Source organism: Manis pentadactyla, chromosome 5, assembly GCF_030020395.1.
Source record: "Manis pentadactyla isolate mManPen7 chromosome 5, mManPen7.hap1, whole genome shotgun sequence".
Taxonomy (NCBI): domain Eukaryota; kingdom Metazoa; phylum Chordata; class Mammalia; order Pholidota; family Manidae; genus Manis; species Manis pentadactyla.
Genome location: NC_080023.1, coordinates 164777838 through 164790363, shown reverse-complemented (window position 1 = coordinate 164790363; position 12526 = coordinate 164777838).

Here is a 12526-nt window from a genome sequence, read left to right as displayed (position 1 = left end):
AGTTCGCAGCAGCAATGGACAAGAATTGAAAGGAAATGCCATTGACCTCCTCAAGTTCTCTTCCTAGACAATGCCTAATTTGTTACCATTATTTATTCAGCCATTTGGAATCTGCAGGGATATTTTCAATTGTGAGTACTCCTAGAAAGGATAAGCAACCTTCAGAGGGTCATAGAGAGCCTACCATGTGGCCAGGTTCATGGCAAGGACCACCCCACAGGAGGGGGAGGAGTCCCTAACTCTATCTGTTGGCACATAGCCCAAGGAAGGGTTAAGTCTTATGATCTAAGCATGTAGAAACCAGGATGGGGCATGACAAGAAGGGACCAATGGGACAGTCAGTGCCTTAAAGTATAGAAGACAGAAGGAATGCTGGGGGTTGTGGTATCAGGAGACCTGGAGGAAGACATGCTTGGTCCTGCCTTGAGGGATGGGGGAAATAAGGATAACTCAGAATGGAAGTTATTTTCCTCCTTACCAGAGTTCAACTTAAGATGGGGGGAGAAGAAAGGGAACTTGAAGGGACTGAAGGGCCGATAGCCTATCCTCCCCCTGCCCACAGCAACAAGAGATGAAGTTGAGGCCATAGTTGGATCATGACTTTGGTATTAAGCTCTATGACCCCAGCATATGCTAATTTCCCAACTTCTCCTTTTTGGAGCTGATTGTTATACCCACAAAATCTGCAGAGCAAAAGTATTGTTTGCTAAAATCAGCACTTTGGAACAAGAAGGCACACAACAGTGGTGAACCTGCCCAAGCTCCCTCAGTAAGTTGATGATGAATGGGCACACGGACCCCTTTCTTCAAATGTCTCTGTACTTATGTTTCCTGAAATACATCTACGTCAGGGGCCAGAGATGTGCTTAAAGTAGGGGGTCTAGTGCGGAGTAGGGCTGGGAAGAGGCACCGTGCAGAAAGAGCATAACTGAGACGGGCGAAGGTCAGATCCTCAGTGTTCCTGGATTAGCAGGGGGTGACTGCCTTAGGACAAATTCAGTGAGTCGTTGCCGGTTGAACAATAGGAAAAAAGCAGTTGAGAAAAAACTCTGGAGCCACTCGGCAGGTGGGACACTCTCATTCACCCCCAGGTGCACTAAGGAGCACACTGAGCCTTTGTGCTTGGTTGTGCCGCTTCAAAGCCTGGAGTTAACCCACTCTGGAAGCTGAAGTGGGAGGTGACTGGTATTCAAAGGTGTGGGCTGGGAGTCCCCCAGGGGATCTCATATTGACTTTACTGGAAGGATTGGTCCCAAGTAAACTGGCCTGCCATTGTCAGAGCTTGACTGACCGGCAAACAACTCAGCATGCTTTTCTCAGTAACTGATAGAGAATAAGCAGATAAAAAAATCAGAAAGGGTATGGAAGACCTGAGCAACAAAAGAAGTGACCAATCAACTTACATCAAAAAGAATTCAGAGTTGCTGTGGGACATACATTCTTTCAGAGCACATGGAATATTTAAAAAGTGTCTCAACAAATGTTGATAGATTGAAACCAGACTGACTACAGTGGAATTAAGCTAGAATAAAATAAAATAATAAAATGAAATAAATAATAAAATAAAATAGCTTGAAAATTTTTCCATATGATTAAAAATTAAGCAAAGCAATTCCAAGGAATCATGGATCAAAATGAAATCATAATAGAAAAAAAATAGCAGTAGACTTGAGGACACTGAGAAGTGACTGGTGGTTACCATGGGGGAGGGGTTGGGGTGGGTAGGTTGGGAGGGTGAGGGGGATAAAAGGGCAGAGAAATTCTCAGTCATAATATAAGTTGGTCACAGGAATGGTAGTACAGCATGGAGAATATAGCCAGTGAGTCTGTAACATCTTTCTCTGCTGACAGATAGTAACTGCATTAGTGGGGGTGAGGAATTAATAATATGGGTAACTGTTGAACCACTGTGTTATATACTGGAAACCAATATAAGATTGTGTATCAATGATACTTTAATTAAAAAAATATTTTGGGTGATGATTGCATGAGTGTATAATAGGTCAAAATTCATTGAACTGTACAGTAAGATACCTGGTGCTGGTATATGCATTTTATTATATATACCTCAATTTAAAAAAAGAAAATATTTTGAACCGAAAAATGAAAATACGACATATCCAAATATATTGATACAGAGTGATATCAACAAAATGGCTACCTAGGCTCCTTACCCCTTTCCCCCACTGGAACCCAGACACTGCTCTGGGAGCCAGTCCAGGCTTCTGAGGCTGCATAACTATAAGATACCAACCTTGACCCGCAGCTGACCCAAAACAGTGTGAATGCTCAGAGCTGGCTCCTCAGCTGTATGTTTGTATTCCCCTGGCCTGATATGTGCGCACCCTGGTGGAGACAGTGACAGCCAGGAGCCCTGCAGCTACAGGATCAGGCCCTGTCTTCAGTCACTGGCCTGTACCACTGTACTCATTTGCTGAGAGCCCCTCCAGCTGTGTAATTGCATATCCCTGCCCCGACCCCCATCACAGGCCTCCTCTGCCATGTGTCCATGGTAAAACCCAGCAGCCAGAGTAGTGCATGCCAACAGCTGGGACCCCTGCAGCTGTCAGTGAGTCCACAGTTGGCCTTGGCCTTTGCTGCATGCCCTGGCCCTCAATATTATGTGTGTGTCTGCAACCTGCCCTACCACTACACAGGCACCTGCAGCTGGCCTCTTGAAGCCAAGGGTGGGCACATCACCAGCTCTGGCTTCCACCACTGCTTGATCTTGTGCCTAGTTGCTAGACCTGGAGATACTGCTGAGGCCCCTACCTACAGATATACCGGATGGCTTTACTGGTGAATTCTACCAAACACTTAAAGAAAAATCAAAGCCAATCCTTCTCAAACTCTTCCAAAAATTGAAGAGGAATGAAATCCCAAACTCATCTATGAGGCAAGCATTATCTTGATACCAAGCCAAAGGACACTACAAGAAAATAAATTATAGGCCAATATCCCTAATGCAAATAGATGCAAGAATTCACAACAATGTATTAGCAAACTGAATGCAATGGCACATTCAAGGGATCCTCAACATGACCAAATGGAACTTATGCCTGAGATGCAAGGATGGTTCAACATGCACACATCAGTAAATGTGATATGCCACATTACAGAATTAAAGGATAAAAACTGTATGATCGTCTCAATAGATACAGGAAAAGCATTTAATAAAATGCAGCATTATATCATGATTAAAAACTCTCAACAAATTGGGTATAGAAGGAACATAACTCTGCATAACAAAGACCAGATATGACAAGCCCACCACTAACACCATTTTCAATACTGAAAGGTTGAAGGTTGAAAGCTTTTCCTTAATTTCAGCAACAAGGCAAGGGCACCCTCTCTCTGCCAAACATAGTCCTGGAAGTCCCAGCCAAACAATCAGGCAAGAAAAAGAATAAAAGGCATCCAAAGAAAGGAAGAAGTAAAATTATATCTGCTTGTAGATGATATAGTCTGATATACAGAAAACTCTAAAGAATCCACCAAAAAATTATTAGAACTAAGAAACAGACTCAGTGAAGTTTTAGGATAGAAAATCAACATATAGAAATCAGTTGTACTTCCCTACACTAACAACAAACTCTCCCAAAAGTAAATAAATAAAACAATCCCTTTCACAATAGGACAATAAATAGTTTAGGATTAATTTAACCAAGAAAGTGAAAGATCCGTATGCTGAACACTACAAGACTTTGATGAAATAAATAGAAAAAGATACAAATACTCTGTGTTCATGGATTGGAAGAATTAATACTGTTAAAATACCCATATTACCCAAAGCTACCTATAGTTTGTATAGATTCACCTAGATTCCATGCAATCCTTATCAAAATTCCAATGGTATTTTTCACAGAAATAGAAAAAATAAAATAAAATGTGTACAGAGCCACAAAGCAATTCTGAGAAGGGAGAACAAAGCCAGAGACATCTCACTTCCCTATTTTAGACTGTATTACAAAGCTCTGTTAATCAAAACAGTATGGTACTGACATAAAAATAGACACATAGATCAGTAGAATAGAATCAAGAGCCCAGAAATAAACTCTTGCATATACGGTTAACTAATGTTTGACAAATGAACCAAGAATGCTCAGTGGAGAAAGGATAGTCTCTTCAATACCTGGTGCTGGGAAAACTTGACAACCACATGCAGAAGAATGAAGTTGGACAGCTATCTTACACCATACAGAAAAACCAATTCAAAATGGATTAAAGACACCAACAAAAGACATGAAACTGTAAAACTCTGAGGAAGAAATGTAGGAAAAACCTCCTAGACATTGGTCTTGGCAATGACTTTTTGGATTTTGGATATGACACCAAAAGCACAAGGACCAAAAGTAAAAATCAACAAGTGGTAACACATCAAACTAAAAAGCTTCTGCACAGCAGAAGAAACAATCAAAATGAAAAGGCAAACTATGGAATGGGGGACAATATTTGCAAACCATATTTCCGATAGGGTTTAATATTCAAGATATATAAGGAACTCACACAACTCAATAGCAAGAAACCCCAATGATTAAAAAATGGGCAGGGGAACTGAACAGACAATTTTCTAAGGAAGACATACAAATGGCCAATAGGTACATGCAAAGATGTTCGACATCGGTAATCATCAGGGAGAGGCAAGTCAAAACCACAGTGATATCTCACCTTACATCTTGTTAGGATGGCATCAGCCAAAAGACAGGAGACAACAAATGTTGACAAGATGTGGAGTAAAGGGAACTTTTCTGCACTGTTGGTGGGAAAGTAAGTTGGTACAGCAACTATGGAAAACAGTGGCTGATGTTTCTCAAAAAATTAAAAGTAGAACTGTCATATGATCCAGCAATCCCACTGCTATCCAAAGGAAACAAAATAAGGATCTTGAAGATATATCTGAACTCCTATGTTCCTTGCACTACTAATCACAATAGCCAAATATGGAAACCACATAAGTGCCATTCAGCAGATGAATAGTGGTGTATATATACAATGGAATATTCTTCAGCCATGAGAAGAAAGAAATCTTCCTGTGTGCAACAACAGGAATGAAACTTGAGGCATTATTCTAAGTGATATAAGTCAGACAGAGAAAGACAAGCGCTGCATGATCTCACTTACATGTGGAATCTTTTTTTTTTTTTTTTTTTTAATGTGACCGGTAATTTTTTTTTTTTTTTTTTTTTTTTTTTTAGATAATTATTTTTTATTGAAGGGTAGTTGACACACAGTATTACATTACATTAGTTTCAGGTGTACAACACAGTGATTCAACATTTATATACATGATAATTCTAAGTACCAGCTATCACCATACCAAGTTGTTACAATATTTTGACTATATTCCTTATGCTATACATTACATCCCGGTTGCTTATTTATTTTACAATTGGAAGTGTGTACTTTTTCTTGGTTGTTGTTGTTAGGGCATCTCTCATTTTTATTGATCAAATGGTTGTTAACAACAATAAAATTCTGTATAGGGGAGTCAATGCTCAATGCACAATCATTAATCCACCCCAAGCCTAATTTTCGTCAGTCTCCAATCTTCTGAAGCATAACGAACAAGTTCTTACATGGAGAACAAATTCTTACATAGTGAATAAGTTACATGGTGAACAGTACAAGGGCAGTCATCACAGAAACTTTTGGTTTTGCTCATGCATTATGAACTATAAACAGTCAGTTCAAATATGAATACACATTTGATTTTTATACTTGATTTATATGTGGATACCACATTTCTCTCTTTATTATTTTTAATAAGATGCTGAAGTGGTAGGTAGATACAACATAAAGGTAGAAATTACATGTGGAATCTTAAAAAAACAAACTTACAGCAATAGAGTGGAGTGCTGGTTACCAGGGCTAGAGCTGGTGAAAACAGGGAGATGTTGATCAATGGTGCACACTTCCAGTTATAAGCTGAATAAGTTCTGGGTATCTAATGTACAACATGTTGACTACAGCTAAGGATAGTGCATTATATACTTGTAAGTTGCTGAGAGAGAAAATAAATGTTCACCACAAGCCTCTTGAGTCTACGGGCTTATATCTTCAACTAATCTGGAAATTCTTGCCATTATTTCCTCGATTTTTTTCCCCCAGCATTGTACTCTTTCTCCTGTCCTTCCAGGACTTGTGACACAAATGTCAGAACTGTTATTGTCTCCGAAGCTCTGTGCATCTTTTTTTCAGTATATTTTCTCTGTTGTTCAAATTGGATAATTTCTATTGATCCGCCTTCAAGTTTCACTGCTCTTTTCTCTGTCACATACATTCTGATCTTAAGCCCATCTGAAGAGTTTTAAATTTTCAGTTAATATGTTCTTTCCTTATAACATTTCCATTTTATTTTTCTATTTCTTTGCTGAGACTTTTATTTTCCCATCAGTTTCAAGAATGTTCATGGTTGCCTGTTGCAGCATTTTTATAATAGCTGCTTTAAAGTCTTTGCCAGATAATTCCAACATATATGTCATCTTGGAACTGGAGTCTGTTGATAGTCTTTTTTTTTCTGAATGAGTTGATATTTTCCTTTTCCTTCATATGCTACATTATTTTTAATTGTATACTGGACATTTTAAATATTATGTCTTAGACTCTGAGTCTTGAGCAAATGCACTGGAGAAGGTTGGTATTTTGTTTTCAGATGTAATTTTGCAATGGTTAGGTTCAGGCTGAAAAGTTCAGCCTGAATTCTGTGGGCTGTGGTTACAGGGCCTGTTCAGATTTCAAAGCCTTTGCTGGAAGGTCATTTAGCATCTTCCTTGCATATGCACCACCTAGTGGCTCACCTGGGACCGACGTGGTGGTGTATTTAGTTCATTTCTTAAAGCATGTCAAATAGGATCACATCCATGCATGCACAGCCTGACCAGGAGCAAATAAACAGCTGTATGGGTTTGCCTCCCCACTTTGGTGATCTTCCCAGGACCTCTGTTTTCTCCGGGCTTCAGAAAGTTGGGTTGCTGGTAACCCTCCTCTGCTAGGCACTTCCACAACTGCATCCGTGGGCAGGCCAAGTGGTGGGAGAACAAAGATAGAAGAAAGAAACGGGGGCAATGGGGTCCACCCACTCTCTTAGAATTACAGCCGCACCCAACGGGAAGATTTCTCCTCCTTCCGAGTTTTGGCTCCTTCCAACCCCCATACCAACTGCCGTTGCCACCTGCCATAGAGTTTCTTTGGGACTAGGGTGCAGAAGAACAAAGAAGAGAAGAAGGAAAAAAAAAAAATAGGACTTCTGTACCACTACTGGGCATTTCAAGTTCCCTTTTCTATGCATCAGGCCAGAATTAGAGGTTTTCTCTGGAAGCTCTCTCTACCTGCACCCTAGGGCTTTTTTCCAGGTTGGCCAGTGGATACCAGATGGAAAAAATCCCCAGTAAATTCGTGTCCGGTAATATGGTGCTCAAATTCTAGTCTTCTTTTGCAATCTGCCTGCTCTTACTGACTTTCCCAGTTTTTACAGCTGTATTTGTGGGAGAGACAAGGAACCAGAACCAGGAAATTGTCTTTATCCCTGGAAATGGACTTGCCTTTTCCTTCTACTAGGCCTTTACTGTGGAAGTGCGTGTTAATCTCACAGCCGGCTGTGCTTGCCGCTGATTGGTTTATTGTTGCGTGGTTGTCCTGAGTGCACCACGAACTTCAAATTCCATCTTCAGAATACAAATACCTGTGTTTAGGGTGGAGCTGGGTTTACCAGAGGATTTTTTTCCCCAGTGACTACTCTACTCCACTCTCAGCTTTGTCCGTGTCTCTGAGAATGACTGTCTCCTCTAAGTCAGTTGTTACTCAGTGCTTGTAGCCAGGTGTGGTTGGGTGGGTGGGAGTTGGGGTCCACTCTCTGTTGTCCTGAGTAAACCTCAGTGTTAGGCAGACACTACGTCCCTGGGTCTCGGAATGTGGTCTTAGATCCTGCCCTCCCCCCAACTCCCAGGACAAAGTTCTGAATCTGGGGGGTGTTTCCGCCCTCCCCCGGCTGTAATGAGATGTCACTTGTACTTCAAGGACAACAGTCCTGCTCCTCTCTTCCAAGATGAAAGCGTTCCTTCAGCAGGAAAGAAAGGAACGCTTCGGGTGGCATCTCTTGTCCCTTCCTGAGCGGTCCGCTGCCTTTCTCCACTCTCCCCAGTCCTGCACAAGGGAGGCTGTCTCGGAACTCTAACGGTCTTTTCCACGCGTGCCAGCGGGAGTCCAGGAGAAAAAGCCTGCAAAGGGGTGTGGACTCCCGCCTGCGCGTGCAGCCCCGGGTCCTCACCTTCTTTTGCCTGTGCATGCCCAGCCTCCTGCAGTGTGCCAGCTGCCCTGGCTGGGCTGTTCCTACTGGAGGCTGGCTGTCCCCTCAGGAATCAATGCTCACGTCTTAATTTGCCCTGCAGGTGCTTGTCTTTCCCTAGATTCTGGACTGCGTGGTGGCCCTGTGATCTCTGAACTCTGGTGAGTTCGGAAAAATTGTCCAGTCTTTTTTCAATGTCAGATTGGGAGGTTTATTCAGCTTTTCTGAGCAGAAACCAAAAGTCCCTTTCCTTTTTTAAAAATTATTTTTAAAAATTGTGGTATGATACACATACCATAAGTGAACCACCCAATGATTCTTAAGTGCACAGCTCAGTGGCATTAAGTACATTCACATGGTTGTGCACCCATTACCACCGTCCATCTCCAGAACCGCTTGCGTCTTGCAAAACTGACACTCTGTCCCCATTAATCAGTAACTCCCCATTTCTCTCTCTGTCAGTCCCTGGGAACCACCATCTACTTTCTGTCTCTATGTCTTTGACTTCTCTAGGCACCTCATATAAGTGGGATCATAGCGTATTTGGTGGTGGTGGGGTTGTTTTTTTGTGTGTGTGTGTGTGTGTGTGACTGGCTTATTTCTCTTGACACGGTGTCCTCGAGGTTCATCCATGTAGTAGCAGGTGTCAGAATTTCCTTCCTTTCAAAGGCTGAGTAATGTTCTATTGTGTATATATTTCACATTTTATTTATCCATTCAGTAGAACGGGAAAAAAGACTTCTCCAATAAGTCATAACTATAAGTTCGTTTCTTTACATGATGGAGCAGGAAGCAGCGCACGTGTGTACTCTGAGAAATCCGAAACTGTAAGTTTAATTCCAAATAGTCTGATGTTAGGGTAATATGTAAAACAAACTGATTTTGAAAATGCTCCTTTAAACACAGGATTGCAAGAAGTTCCACAGACAAGGTGCCATTAAAGATAAGCTTCCTTTAAATATAAGAGTTCATGAGACAAAACTTCACAGTTTAAAAAAAATAGGAAAAGATGAAAAAGAAGTCAGGAGACACAGCAGAGAACCACCAAGGCGTTAGATGTTGGGATTATTTTTTCAGAGTACAAAATTAAAAGGCTTAGAAAATAAAATAAAAGGAAATAAAAGATGGCAATAAGAGCATGGCTAAAGAAGATGAGAACATGAAAATGAACAGAATATTGAAAAAGCACAAAGTAAAATATCTAGAAATGGAATATATAACTAAAGTTAAAAAAAAACAAGAAATCATTTGACTAATGGAGAATTTCTCAAGAGTAGCCTCAGAAAACTTAAGACAATAGAAACATATCTCAAATATATTTTCAAACATATTTTCAAAGTGCTGCCAAAGATAACTGCTAGTCTAGTTGTGAATACCCAGTGAAAACTTCTTTTATTAAAAATTTTTTTCAGCTTAAGGTAGATTGACAATTAAAAACTGAATATATTAAGGTGTATATCATATTTGATAACAGTATATATTATGAAATGATGGCCACAATCAAGCTAAACATATCTATTACCTCACATAGTTGCCTCTTTCTGTGTGTGTGTGAGAGACTTAAGATCTACTGTCTTTGAAAATTTCAAATATACAACACAGTATTCTTAACTGTAGTCACTACGTTGTACATTAGATCCCCAGAACTTATTTATATACCCTTTGACCAACAGCCCCCCATTTCTCCCACCCTTCATCCCTGGCAACCGCTATTCTACTCTCTGATTATAAGAGTTCAACTGTTGTAGATTCCACACATAAGTGAGATCATGCACTATTTATCTTTTTGTGTCTGATTGATTTCATATAGCATAATATCCTTCAGGTTCATTCATTCATCTTGTCGCAAATGACAGCATTTTTTTAAGGCTGAATAATATTCATATGTATCACATTTTTTTAAATCCATTCTTCCACTTACATGGTGTCCATGTCTTGGCTATTGTGAATAATGCTACAGCGAACATGGGGGTGCAGATACCTCTGCAAGATACTGCTTTCTTGTCGTTTGGATATAGACCCAGAAGAGGGAGTGCTGGCTCACATTGGTGGTTCTATTTTTAAATTTTTGAGGAACTTCCAGACTATTTTCCGTGATGGATATACCAATTTAAGTTCCCCCAAAAGTGCACAAGTTCCCTTTTCTCCACATCTTTGCCAACACTTGTCATCTTTTATCTTTTTGATAATAACCATTCTAACAAGATGTGAGGTGATATCTCATTGTGGTTTTGATTTGCATTTCCCTGATGATTAGTGATGCTGAGCACCTTTTCATGTACCTGTCAGTCATTTGTATGTCTTCTTTGGAGAAATTTCTGTTTGAGTCCTTTGCCCATTATACTAATTGGGTTATTTGTTTTCTCGCTGTTGAGTTGTTTGATGAAAGGGAGGAAGGAGGGAGGGAAGGAGGGAGGGAGGGAGGGAGGGAGGGAAGGAAGGAAGAAGGAAGGAAGGAAGGAAGGAAGGAAGGAAGGAAGGAAGGAAGGAAGGAAGGAAGGAAGGAAGGAAGGAAGGAAGGAAGGAAGGAAGGAAGGAATTGCAAATTCAGAATCTGTAAATAGAGGTAGACTATAGAAAACTCAAAATGAGATTGTACAAATGGATATGAATATGTCATTAATCCCATAAATGTCCACTAATAATAGGGAAAAACTTTCAGACTAGATTTTTTAAAATGCAGATTCACACTAAAAGATAAAAAGGTGCACAGAAAGGTTGAAAGCAAAAAGAGGGAAAAAGTCTAGGTAAATGCAAACAAAATAGAAATGGTATAGTTTGATTAATATCAGGCAACAGAGAACTCTAAGGTGAATATTTATTTTAGGGATAGGGAGGGTGTCACTATATAATGATAAAAGATTCAAACTCACCAGGAAGGCATTTGTACTTACCTAAGTCAATAGAATCAGAAAGCTCTTATTAAACAAACATTGATAGAATTACAGGCACAAATTGAGAAATCTATGGCTGTACTGATAGCCCTCCACACATCTTTGTCTAGTACTCACAGGTCAAAGAGACAAAAAAAGATATTTAAACAACACACTATGGAGAAAAACAGGGCTCTGCACTCCATGCTTAGAGACTGCTTTCCTCAGGACCAGCATGTAGATCACTGAGTGGGAGTTATTTAGAAGGTCACGTCTTTGGAGAAGACATCTACTTCTAAGTGGGGCAAGGTGTACCAAAGAGACGCATGGAGCTAATTGTCCTCCTCAGGGTCTCTTGTCCAGTGACTGAAGTTAAAGGAATGTGCTATGCATGAGTAACCATGCAGGAGACAGGTCATGCCCCTGGGATGACTGAGATGTGAGCAAGGAGCTCTTAGCCACAGAACAGGACCTGAGGCTGGGTGTGTTCCCAGTGGGTGACCTGGGGTTGTGGGATGCAGTAAAGTCAGTGTCGGGCCTTACCTATCATTTCTGGAGGCTGTAACTGGGAAATTCACACTGTTTCCCCAGCTCCTGGCCATCTGTACACCTTTTGATTGCAAAATGCTTCTCATTTTACTGCAAGGAGCAACGTCTGCCTTGTGGGGAAGCTGGGCAAAGAGGTAGGTTCAGTGATGGGGCTCTGGGGATTCTTCTGACCAGCGAGGCTCAGAGGCCAAGGAGCCCACTGGGTTTGAAACATTGTTCCAGTGAAAGTTGGGAAATAGGAAAAATATCTCTGCTGTCATTCTAAGGGACTTAGATTCTTAGGGTGCAGAAATGAAGCTAATTAGTTTAATCTCTTAAAATATCTTGCAGTCTTACCACTATGACTAAATGAATGACTAAAATAAAAACATTTACAATAGTAAGTGCTAGCATGTGTGTAGAGCGAGGGGAACTGTCATACACTGCTAGTGGAAATGGAAAGCGGTACAGTTATTTTGGAAAGGTTTTGGCAGTTTCTTATAAATGTATACTTATCATCTAACCCAGCAATCTCACTCCCTTATATTTACCTGAGAGAAATGACAATTTATAGTCATACAAAAACCTGCATGCAAATATTTGTAGCGGATTTATTTATAATTGCTAAAGCTGGAAAACCACAAATAATCCATTAACCAGTGAATAGATAAACAACCAGTGGTATGTCCATACAATGGTCTACTACTCAGCAATAAAAAGGTACAAACAACACACAACATGACTAAATCTCAAGTGCATTATACAAACGTTGTAGATATTAATATTTTAAAAACTCTTACATAACTTTTAAAAATGAATCAATTGGGGTCAAAATACCATT